Source organism: Molothrus ater, chromosome 19 (genome assembly GCF_012460135.2).
Source record: "Molothrus ater isolate BHLD 08-10-18 breed brown headed cowbird chromosome 19, BPBGC_Mater_1.1, whole genome shotgun sequence".
Lineage (NCBI taxonomy): Eukaryota > Metazoa > Chordata > Aves > Passeriformes > Icteridae > Molothrus > Molothrus ater.
The window spans coordinates 2,967,502-2,979,705 of record NC_050496.2 but is presented as its reverse complement, the minus strand read 5'-3'; the positions used below and the strand labels follow the sequence as shown (position 1 = coordinate 2,979,705).

Here is a 12,204-nt window from a genome sequence, read left to right as displayed (position 1 = left end):
AGTGACTCTCATTGTTGTGTTTCAAAGCTGTCAGCAGCACATGGAACTCTGGTTCCCACTGATGCTCAGGGCAGGTCATGCCAGCATTCAGTGCAAAATTTCAGTTCCAACACAGGGAAAGGCATTTGTGTGTTTACAGTAACTTCTCAAGGAAAGTTCTCTTTCCTGAAGCAGCAAATCAAAGTCTAACAGCAGTGATAAAAGCAGATGTGCAGATGGTGAAACAACTTTATCATATCAGAGATCATGCAGGACACACAGGGGGAACCAGGCCCTCTCAAAAGCGACAGATTTAATTTAATCACAGCCCAGACTGCTTTCCAAAGCAAGGGGCTAACTCCCCAAAATACAGCACACATTCAATTCTACCTATGCTACAGCATTTTTCAAAATTATATCCACACAAATCAAGGATTAGACACAATGAGATTAGACACAATGATTAGACACATTTGTTGAGACAAATGAAGCTTTCTAATATCGAGGGGCAGACACTGACAAGTTAGACGGTGAAAAAGAAAAGAAAACAAATCCCATGGAGAGGGCCACAATGATTCTGTAAGCAGAGCACAGACTGGAGGGCATCACTCCTGCCCTCGAAGCAATGATGTTAAAATACCTGTGCATTAATTCAGCAATAAATGCACCAGGTTCACATCCAGAATCAGGTCTGTGTGTGTTAGTGGGAGAGAAGAGGTACAGAGGGTAGGGAAGAGAAAAAAAGCCTCTCCCTACTTCAAAAAAAGTATGGGCAAAGGGGATTTTTCAAAAGAAAATAACTACAATGAGCTTTATGAAGCTTTTAGGAACCCCAGCAGCCAGTGTGGAATGGATTCCATGCAGTTGGTTTATATTGCACTGAACTGCTGTACCCTTTCCTGGGCTTGTACAAATAACTGGAGTTATTTGTGTCACCTCATCACTGCAAGCTCTGAGAGCAGCTGAAAATCCTTCTCTAAGGAAGCTGGAATCCAGCACAGCAAAAAGCAGATTATTGAAATAAACCATACCTTGTCTCTCTGTGCAGTAAAGCTGGTGTATACACAATAATTCTGGTGCAGGCCTGACTGAAAATCAGTGGTATTTAGCTTCCACAATCCCAAAATCTACTAAGCAACAAAACTAATCAAAAAGAGTAAGAGAGTCCTGAGAGCTGCTAATGCCAGTGAAAGCAGAGACCATTCAGCACCTCCAAGAAGGTATTCCTGCTCCTGGACAATTTATCACCTACAGCTCCCTGTGATTTCCTCTGGATTTGAAGCCTGAATGAAGGCTGGAATTTCTCACAGAGCAGAGCCAGTGAGAGGAGCTGGGAAATGATGCTTTCTCTGAATGCAAAGGGCACAGTAATGAGAGGAAAGCTGGAGAGAAAAGCTGAATTTTGCTGTAACAACCTCCCTGGTTCCTCACAGTTTATTGCACTTCCAGTGCTTTTCACCAGGCTGTTCACTTTCAGAGAAGTACAACAGTCCTCTTTACAGCCATGCAACCATTATACCAAAATATCAAATTTTTACAAATAGCATTCCCTACATGAAATAAAATCTTTATACCAAGTCTGTCACTGTCATTATTACCTGGAAAAATTCCTTTGCCAGGATTTCTCTCCTGGGAAGCTGAGAAGCAAGCCCCAGAGAAAAAGGAAAACAATATCATCTCATTTGCTTCTCCTGTGTTTTGCTGCTTGAAAATGTAGTAATTGCTTCATTAGTTGCATGTGAATTGTTTTTAATTATTAGCCAATTACAGCCAGCTGTGTTGGACTCTCTGAGGAGAGAGTAAAAAGTTTTTCATGATTATCTTTTAACCTTCTGTCTATATCCTTTCTCTATTTGTTACTATAGTTAGTAGTTAGTATGGTATTGTAGAAGGTAATGTAATATAATGTAATGTAATGTAATATAATGTAATATAATATAAGATAATATAATCATATCATATCATAATAAATTAAGCTTCTAAAAACACGGAGTCAAATTAATTTCCTCCCTTCAACGGGGACCCCAGAAAATACCACACAAGTCTCTGCAGTGAAGCCACCACCTGGAATGAAAAGCAGGGTGTGTATCAGCAGGGCCTCAGCTCCTCCTGACATCTCTGGCTGCAGCAGAGCCCCACAAAGAATGAAATGCTGGGTAAAGACAGCACAGAGCATCTCAGAGTCTTTGTGGTCAGGATGACTCTGAGATGTGTTAGAGAGTCTCTGTTCTTGGCCTGGCAGCTGAAGAAGGGGTCAGGATTCTTCTGTTCTGGTTTTAAAGGTTGTTTATTTGTTGTTATCTATAATATTCTTCCTTTGACTCGCTGAGGTCTGTGTGGCAGGTCAGTTTGTGGCACACTGACTGCCCTTGGGGTGGTGTTATCTTTAGTATAGTTTAGTATGGTATAATATAGTAAAGATAATATATTTAGTATATTGTATTATATTATCATTTAATACACTAGTATGGTATAGCTATACTAAGTATAATATACTAAATATATCTTAATAGATTTATTATATTATATTATATTTATAATATTTATTAGTATATAATATAATATTATATATTATATAATATACTAAAAACTACATGTACATGATTTACAATTACTTCCCAACACCTATCACCTATGTTAGACAGTGAGCTTCTACTCTAAACCCATCTAAAAGTGCCACCATCACTCAGAAGATGGAGGCCAAGAAGAAGATAGAAGAAGGACAGGGCACGCCCAAATCCCTCAATTTTGGCTTCTGAATCCCCGTTCCAACAACTCAAAATTCTACTTTTCTATCTTGTAACAAACTATCATTCTACTGAAGCTTTCGCAGCTTCTGAATCTTCATATGAGGTTGCTAATTGTTTTTTCTAAGGGCTAAAATCAAAGGCACAGGTGTTTTTGACTCCATGCCAAGGAATCTGAGCTTCTGTCAGGGTCTCGAGTCCTCCAGGGCAGCCAGAGGAATTTCCTGGGCTCTGACCAGAGCAGGCTGCTCTTTACCCAGGTTATTACATTTCCTTAAAATTTGCTGCTGAAAGCAAAACTGTTTACAAACTTGCTGCAAGCAAATATATTAACTTTGGGTTTCTAGTCCAATTCCTATGGATTGAATTGGCTGTGCCTTTGCTTTTTGGGAGGCAGCTCCTGCCAGCCCCATTGTGCGGGATAATTGAGGGCCGACCACAGGGCTGAATATCTCTGCTTTGTAGCTGAATGGCCAAGAGCAAGCACCATTCTTCTGGACGTTTTTAGAGCTTTTCCCTGCTAATGACGATGAATTAACCTACTGCTGAAGGCAAAACAATAGCTGCATGCAAAGGACACAGCCTGTATGATTTTAGCATGTCTTACAGCTTTTTTGTTTTGTTTCGTTGGGGTTTTTTTGGTTTTTTGGGTTTGTTTTTTTTTTTAGGCTACTAAAAGTGGTCTTTACAAAAAGTTTCTCTAATTCTTGGAGGTTTTCCAGTATTTAAAGAGTCAAGTATTTACAATGGAAGAATGACTCCATGAAGTAAAATAAAGCATTCTGCACCAAGAGGTTGTCTTCTTGGCTTGCTGTTTGTGCTGAGGTTTTACGACAAAAGAAAGAAAATCTGGCTTAAAGTCATATTGGCAGGTTCTAAATTGTGATTAGAACAAACAAGAAGTCTGCTAAGAAACAACACTGACCAATGCTCATGCAAAATAAATCCAAAAAATTACCTTTCCATTTGACTTGTGGACATGCCATTTCGAATTGTCACAAGATGAAAACTGAATTTGTCTTTCCTATTTGTGACTTAATAGATTTAACATTGATTTAATAGATTGAACTTAACTTAAATAGATTTAACATTTAACAGATGACAATATAGACATCAGAAGTATCTCCCTGCATGGTCTGTAGCTAAAAAATAAAACTATTGAGCTCTTAAAGTGCATGATGCTTGTTCATAATTAATAAACTTCCCTAAAATGTGCTGGCAAAGAGGAAAACAAATTCCCATTAAATGCAGCACATGAAACTTTTCTACATACCAGCTCTCAGAATTAATGTTCAGCTGAAATGTGAGTAAACCTCCTGGCAAGTCTCAGCTTCAGCAAATTTTAAAATGCAGGTATTTGGAGAGAGAAACACGAAATACTTCTGAGTGTTCAGGATTATCTGAGAGTGTAACAAATCCTTCATCCTAATGCTCACTGATTCTCTTTTTCAAATAAAAGCTCGTGCTATAAAAGTTTTATGCAACTTGGAAGTGGGGGACACATGACCTTCAGTTAAATCAAAGAAATGCAAGCACCTTAGAAACGAGCATCAAACTGCAGGGAAGGAGATCACTTTTGAATTTGAGAAGTTCAGCTGTGTGCTAATGTACATGCAAAAGACCCACAGGAGAAATCTTAAATATTCATGCAAACTCGTTGTATTTATTCCAATATAAATTATATTTATTTTGTGGGTTTTTTCTCCCCTATAGACTTTTACCCTTTAGAGAAGGCAAAAGAGAAAATTTAGATCAGATTTTAAGCTAGAGATTCTGATTATCTGATTAACAGCTGCGATAGTAGAATGTTTTCTTTGGGAAATCAAAGCAAACTTTAGCCTAAATCTCTCCCTCATGTCTTCCATCATATTGCAAGTCTTTGGGGAGTATCAAAGCACCAAATGCATTCCAGTGCCTTGAGAGTGTTTGGTTTGAGTTCTGCAACACTTCAAAACTGTGAATGGGAGAACAAGGCAAAGACAGAAAAGAAAAATGTATTTTAGAAAAAGAAATGGCACTGATAGTGCAGAAACTGTAACAGCAGATTTTACAGGGGGAAAATTTAAGATCTCAGGGTCTTAGCTTTCTTAGCTTTCACTGTCTCTAATCTTCTATCACGAAAAAAAAATAGATACATACTGAGAGTAAAAATCCCCATCACCTCAGCAACAGCTTTGACACACACACACATTTTTGATAATGGAAAGGGCTCAATACATTCATCCAGAACCCAGTGGTCTCTTGCAAGAATTTGTTTTTCAACAGTGCAGGAGACACAGCTGGAAAGACCTCAACCAACCCTGAGCATTTGCAGAGACAGAAATTAAGTGCCCATCAATCTGTAAAAGTCTGAGACAAAGCAGAGCTGAGAGCACTACAGAGCTTTCCCTCCTCTCTGCAGTCTCCTGTTTCAGCCTCCCCAATAATTTGTTGATGGCTTTAGATGTGGGATTTGATTTTGTAGGTTCTTCCCTTGCTTCCCAGCCAGAAACACGACCAACATTTCATGAATTTGTGACTGAGTGTAACCTCCAAACTCTCACAGCATGGGCAGCCTGAAGTCAAACTCTACCTCTGGGTGTGCATCACCTAAAATTCATTCCTAAAATTCCTAAATTTTCATTCCTAAAATTCTGAAATTCTTCCTGAACTGGGCATTTCCCATCCCTGTTTTGGAGCAGTTACTGCTCAGTCATTTAATCTAACCAGCACATTAAATATTTTTATTATTTTTATTTTGAAACATTTTTAAAGAATTCAGGGATAAGAAAGAAGGTAATTAACAGCTTCAGATCTTCCAAGTAGAGGTTGGTGTGACTTATCAAGGCACACTGATAATTGTTGATTTTATGTTGTTCCACTGCACTGGGACAACATAAAATCAACAATAATGAGGATTTGGGCCCAGGTTCAGCCCAAGGTGGAGATAAAAAGCAAGCAGCCCTCTCCACAAGGGAGAATTTCTGCCATGGGGCAGCTGAACCCTGCAGGGTCTCTGGCAGCATCTCTAAGGAATACAGAGGAGCTCCAGAGGGGTTCTAAACTCACCAGGTCACCTCTGAAGGGCCTGCCTGAGCCTCATGGAGCTGTGCATTCCTATAATCAGACTGTTATAATTATCCTCAAACTGATGGAATTATTTTCTCCTCTAAGATTAAGTTAAATTTTTAAGAAATCATCTCTAAAAAAGTGGTTTAATACACAATATGAACTGAATAATAAGCAAAGTGCAGCTAAAATGATCAAAGAATTAAGAGGAATCCAATTGTGCTACACATATTAAAAAGATTTTTTACATTCTTTTTTAATATCATCTTCTTGTCCTGTTCTGCAGAAATATTGACATCAAAAATAGAGTAGTTATTTACTATATGGCCCTCAGCATCTGCCAGCAATAAATAGGAAGGGCATCTGCATTAGAGGGTCTTGCTATAATATCAGAGAAAAACTATTAATAACTATCTAAAGGAAACCAACTGAATCAGAAAAGAAAATGTTGATTTTTTCATTTGCCAAGAAGCTGAAAATCAGTGGAGGAAGCAGATGCTACAATTGTACTTAATGCAATTTAAAATTTAAAAACAGAGCAGCAGTTTTGGCTGCAGTGGAACATGGCTGTAGCAGCAGCTGGGAAGGATCTGCTAAGCAGCTCTTGTAATTTATATCTCTGAGAGCTCCATGGGTCACTCAACATAAACACCCTTGTTTGTCTCACACATCCTGCTAAAAATGATTAAGATTTAAATGAGGTTTTAGGTCTGTGAACTACAAATTCTGAGAAAAGGTAGTGTAGCACAAAAAAAGCACAATAACAATGTATCTTAAAAATACTGTGGTTAAAATGATTTAATAATAATTATTTCCTGTCATTCCTTCACAGAATTTAGATAATTTTCCCCAGATTCCCCAAAAGTAGAAACAAGAACTTTGTGTGTGCTGCTTGTTTATCACAGGGACAAACAACTACAGCTTTGAAACTCAAGTACAATGTCAGCATAAAAAAAGATCAAAAGGAGTAAAATCAGATTTCCCCATAGGGCTCTACCCAACTTAGCTTTGTATTAAGTGAAATCAGTGTATCAACAATGAATTCCTATTTCTTATAAAATATATATTACAACCTCTTTTTGGAAATGGGGATCTCTGCCACATTCAAAACTGCACTCCACAAGCTGATCCTACATAAAAACAAATCCTAGAACCAGAAGGATCTGTGTACAGCAGTAATGAAGTCCAAGTCCTAAAATCAGCAAAATCTCAGAAAGAATCTTTTAATGTGATCAGGAAACCATTCCATCAACAGCATGTATGGCAGGCAAGCTGCAAATGTTCAAATATTTAGCCAGGTTGAGACATTTATGAGCAGGAATTTTGCACACATGCACACGTGTTATTCTGCCCCAGAAAAATTGTTTTGAGATTGCAAGGAGAAAAAAAGCAGTTTTTTTAAAGGAAAAAATGGATGAAAAACGATGAGCCTCTTGAAAACCAGGCTAATTCATCTATAAAAGACAGATATTTCTGTTGTGATGGTTACTCACATCATACCCACTAGCATCAAGTCACCTCTTCTAATTTGAATTCAGGAGAGGAGCAGCAAGCTGTGATCTCCCAAGACTGGCTGAAGCATTTTAGCCACACAGCCAATATCATGATAAAAACATCATCTTGAAAAAAAACCAAACCAAACCAAACCGACCCCCCAAAACAACAACAAAAACCCCCAAATAAACAAAGAAACCAACCCACAATAACCCCACAAACAAACAAAACAACAACAATAACAAAACTCCACACACAAAAAAAGCCCCCACCAAACTTAAGACAACCTTAAATACTGCCAAAAGATGATAAAACTAAAGAGGTTCAATACCCTCAGGACTTGTAAATTCAACTAAAACTGTAAAAAATGACACCCACTGGCATTCATTTGAAAGCCTGGCTGTGTCAGTGTAGGGATGGTCACTGAGGAATCAGCACAGAGGAGAAATTCCAGCTCCGGTCTCAAACCTCCAAACTCACCAACACCATTTCCTAAAGAGAAAAAATACAAAATACTGCCTGGCAAGTCCTTCTTGCCAATGCAAATGAAGAGGAAACATTGCCACTTTAATGCTCATGAAAAGCTATCCTGCTCAGCCAAAATTTCAATTTGTTTTCCTGCTTCAGTGAAACATAAGAAAACTTAATTTTAGGTGGATTTAGAGAAAATGGCTTTGATTTTTGCTGTACAGCTGCCGTGGAGGTGAGAGATAAAATACCCTCAGGCTGATGAGAACCCCCCTTGGATTTCAGAGATCCCAGCAGCAGAGGAACAGAGGGAAGAACTTCCATGGTCCCTCCACACCCTTTGGGTGCTTCCCTGCACCAGCAGTGCCAAGATTTCAGCACTGCAGCAAGTGTGACACTTCAAGCACTTGAATGTGAATTGGGCTGTTTATAAAAACCTCTTCCCTTCACTTCCAAGGGGAACTTCTCACATGTTTCATACTGTGCCACGGTGCTGTGTTTATAGCAGCTGCCACTTGGGAAAGACATAGCCCAGGTTTACATACAGTGTCTGCAAAATGTAAAGTTACTAAGTGTTACCAAGCAGCTGGACAGTGTTTGAATTCAATGGGAGATGGTTCTGTTTCCACTTATATCAGTGAAAAACTGGACCACATTCACTGACTTCAGTGGAATTGCTGCATCCAGTGCACAACTGATGGGATATTTGTATTTCTGATCCATCCTAGACCTCTGCTGCACCCAGAAGATCCCTGCAGGCAGGCAGAGGGGCTCTGGGAGGGGAGCAGGTGCATTAGGTGTCCCCCCAAGCCACATCAGGGAGTCAGCAACATTAATTCATCACTGGGATAAAGCTCATTGTCAATATTATATAATATTATATATATTATAATATATACCCAGAACAGAATATATATACCCAGAACAGAAACATTTCTGCTGCAGTGGCCTGCCCAAAGCCCAAATCATTTGGACATCAAGACCATACCTGAACATTTTTAAGGAAGTATAAATATTTTAAATATTTATAATATTTAAATATTATAAATTTTTTAAATTGCACAGCTGCAATTTAAAAAATCCCATTTTTATACACACTGAGCAAAATAGAATAAATACACAGCTTCAGCTGGAACAGACCTACAATGATCCTCCACTGCCTGAGAACTTCAGGGCTGACCAAGTTAAAACATGGTTTTGGGGGCACTGTCCAGATGTCTCTTCAACACTGACAGACTCAGAGGATTGACCACCACTTTGGGAAGCCTGGTCAAAAAATAACAGACACTTTTATTTTGTCACCACCAGAAGATGATGATTGGACAAGTTTTACTCGGCCTCATCATATTACTTTGGATATTTCAGTGACAGGCTGGGCTTATTCTCAGTTTCCAAGTTGTAAAGTTTCCAACTTGCAAGCTTTCAGCCTGGATACATTTCTGCACATCCTCTCCCTTGGCTCATCCCTGTTAATTCCACTGGGCCCCACTGGACATCCCAAACCACGTTCAAATATTTAGCCAGGTTGAGACATTTATGAACAGCAATTTTGCACACATGGACATGTGTTATTCTCCCCCAGAAAAAATGTTTTGAGACTGGAAGGAGGAAAAAAAGCAGCTTTTTTAAGGAAAAAATAGATGGCCAATGATAAGCCTATTGAAAAACAGGCTAACCCTGATGTTCCCTGCTCCCACAGCAGTGGCACCATGGGTGAGATGGCACTGGGAGCAGTTTGCCTCTCATGACACTCACAGTCAAATTCCTGAGGCTTTCCTTCAGGTAACACAAAACAAACCAGTGATCCCTTGAAGAAAAAGGAAAAGGATATAACAAGATCTTCAAGAGAAGAAAAAAAGAATAAAAGAAAAAATAATGGAGAAGACTCAAAACTTCCTCTGCTGTCACAGCTGTTCTGGGCTTTGAATTCTGTTTAAATATTGTTCAGTCTAACAGTCAAACATTCAGAAGGACACACAGCATTTGCTGGGCAACAACCACCACCCCTGGACTCTCTCGTTTCTGCTGCACCCTGAGACCTCTCACCTCTTCACACGAATTGAAGTAAATAAATGAAAGGAAACTTTTAAGATCAGTGTCATGATCTAAGTATTTCTGGCAGAAGTACACTAATACGAGCTGCACTGCAATGGAATTAGTTAACAAAATTCTAGTTTAAATAAAAACGTTTGTACCTTAAGGCGTTAGTTTGTCTTTGGAGCTACACAGAGCATTCTCAGGAGAGCTGTCAGTGATTTAAACCAGCTTATTCAAGTTAAAACCAGCAAGCTTTCCCCCCAAACCCATGCTTTTGGTAATCATGGCACTTCACAGAAATTGCAAATTACTCTAGCTTTGGTAGTAGTTTAGAAAAAACTCAATTTTTACTGCATTACACTGTGTATAAATCAGAAGTGCTATGGAAGCAGAATGGGTACATAGAGACAAGTTTTTTTTACATTGCAGTGTTTTAGCAGAGGGAACCAACTTTTAAATCTCAAATGAAGTTTTTCAGTGATGAACACTGATACAAAAATTTGCTTTTCAAGTATATTTCATTCCTTTCATTTTTGGTAAATATGTCTGGGTCAATGTTCTTTTTGAATCAAACAATGCATATTTTTGACAAGCTTAGTGTTTCACTCATTTTTTCAGTCTTATCACCTGTTGTCACAATAGCCTTGTCATTCTATATTGTTCTAGTTAATTTCTTTTCTTTCTAAGACAGACTTAACTATTGCTAAGACTAATAAGGTCAGTAATTGGTATTGTCCAATTCAACATCATTTCTCATTAGCCAGCTGCAAACTCAGGATACCCTCAGCACTGCAGCTGCTTCACAAATCCAACCACGATTCTAAACATCAACATTTCAAACAGCAAAAGAATTTCCAATCCAAATCCATTTCATATTAAAAAACATAATCTTGACAGGAATGTCCTTCATGTTCCAAACATTTCCATTTAGCCAGAATAAACCATTCCCTGAACAAAACCAGGAAAGCAGGCTTTCTAAAGCAGGAGTGAAAACATTTATGCTGTATTTTTGAAGCTAGTCCTGAGCATGCAGTTTTAAAACCAGTCTCAACCAATCCAGTTAATGTTTCCCAGCTCCTGGATGAGCCCTCAGACAGCAAATGGACCCCACAGCTTTACAGTAATTGTGGAAATGTAGAAATGCATCCTCTGCTACTGTGTGGGCCTGGGCTGTAATTCATTTTCAACAGCTGGAGCAAAGCATTACTTTGCCATTTTTGCTGCTTTTCATAAACAGGAGGAATTGTCCTGAAAGCCACTGGCCCTCATCCCACAGCTCCAAGGCTGTGCAAAACTGACCCTGGTGGCCACCAAGCCACTCTCACCTCCCTCCTCAGCAGGATGGGGGAGAAAACAAGATGAAAACTCATGGGTCAAGATAAAGGCAGTTTAATAAAAACAAAAGGCTGAGCATGGAAGCAAATTAAAAAATAGAAAAAAAAGATTATTTATTCTCCATTTCCCAGTAGCAGGGAATGTTTGGCTGCTTCCTGGGGCCTCAGTACACAGAGAAGCTGCTGTGGAGAACAAATGCCTTAATAACCAATGTCCCCTTTCTTTCCTCTGGCTTTTATCACAGAATCACTGGGTTGGAAGAGACTTTCAAGACCATCGAGTCCAACCCAGCCCCAGCACCTCAACTCAACCCTGGCCCCCAGTGCCACATCCAGGCTTTGTTAAACACACCCAGGGATGGGGACTCCACCACCTCCCTGGGCAGCCATTCCAGAACTTTATCACCCTTTGTGTAAAACTCTTTTCCCTGCTATCCAACCTGTATTTCCCTTGGTGCAGCTCGAGGCTGTGTGCTCTGGCTCTGTCAGTGCTGCTGGAGAAAGAGCCCAGCCGCAGCTGAGCACAGGCACCTTTCAGGGAGTTGTCCCTGAAGGCGCCACCACACTGCAGGAACATCCCTGGGCTCAGCCAAGGCTGGGTGTCCTGGCCACGTCCCCTCCCAGCCCTGCAGGAATTTGGGATCCCTGCTCCGACCTGGCCAAATCCCTGCTGTGGTGCCCAAACCAGCCCAGATATGAGAGCAGAACAGTGAGGAAAGGGAACTGCAGCCCGGCCAGACCCAGCACCTTGATTCGTACATGAAAAAACTTCTTAACCAAAGGGCAGTGCTGCTCTGGTTCTGAGTGCTTGCAAATATTTGAAGGTATTTTGTTAGCAGCTAATGGCAGTGAAGGAAAGCATGACTACACATTCTGTCCTCAGTTAAGAGGAGTAAATAACTTCCCCCTAAATTCAGCAAAAGACACAACAGTGTGCTAAAAAACTCCATTAAATAACTCACATTCTGATGACAGATCACAAGTTTCTATACTGTAGGGAGAAAATACTTAAAAAGAAAGGCTCTTGAAACTCCCAGATTATTTATGTCACCCTTGGGCATTTCTCTCCTGGTCTGAAAATTAAGAGAAATTGTTAA

General features: G+C 39.6%; 1 protein-coding gene across 1 annotated transcript in view; it reads right to left on the bottom strand.

The window, feature by feature from the left end:
- Positions 1-12,204, bottom strand: part of B3GNTL1 (UDP-GlcNAc:betaGal beta-1,3-N-acetylglucosaminyltransferase like 1) — a 108,390-nt gene that overhangs the window by 36,195 nt on the left and 59,991 nt on the right. The window lies entirely within an intron of this gene.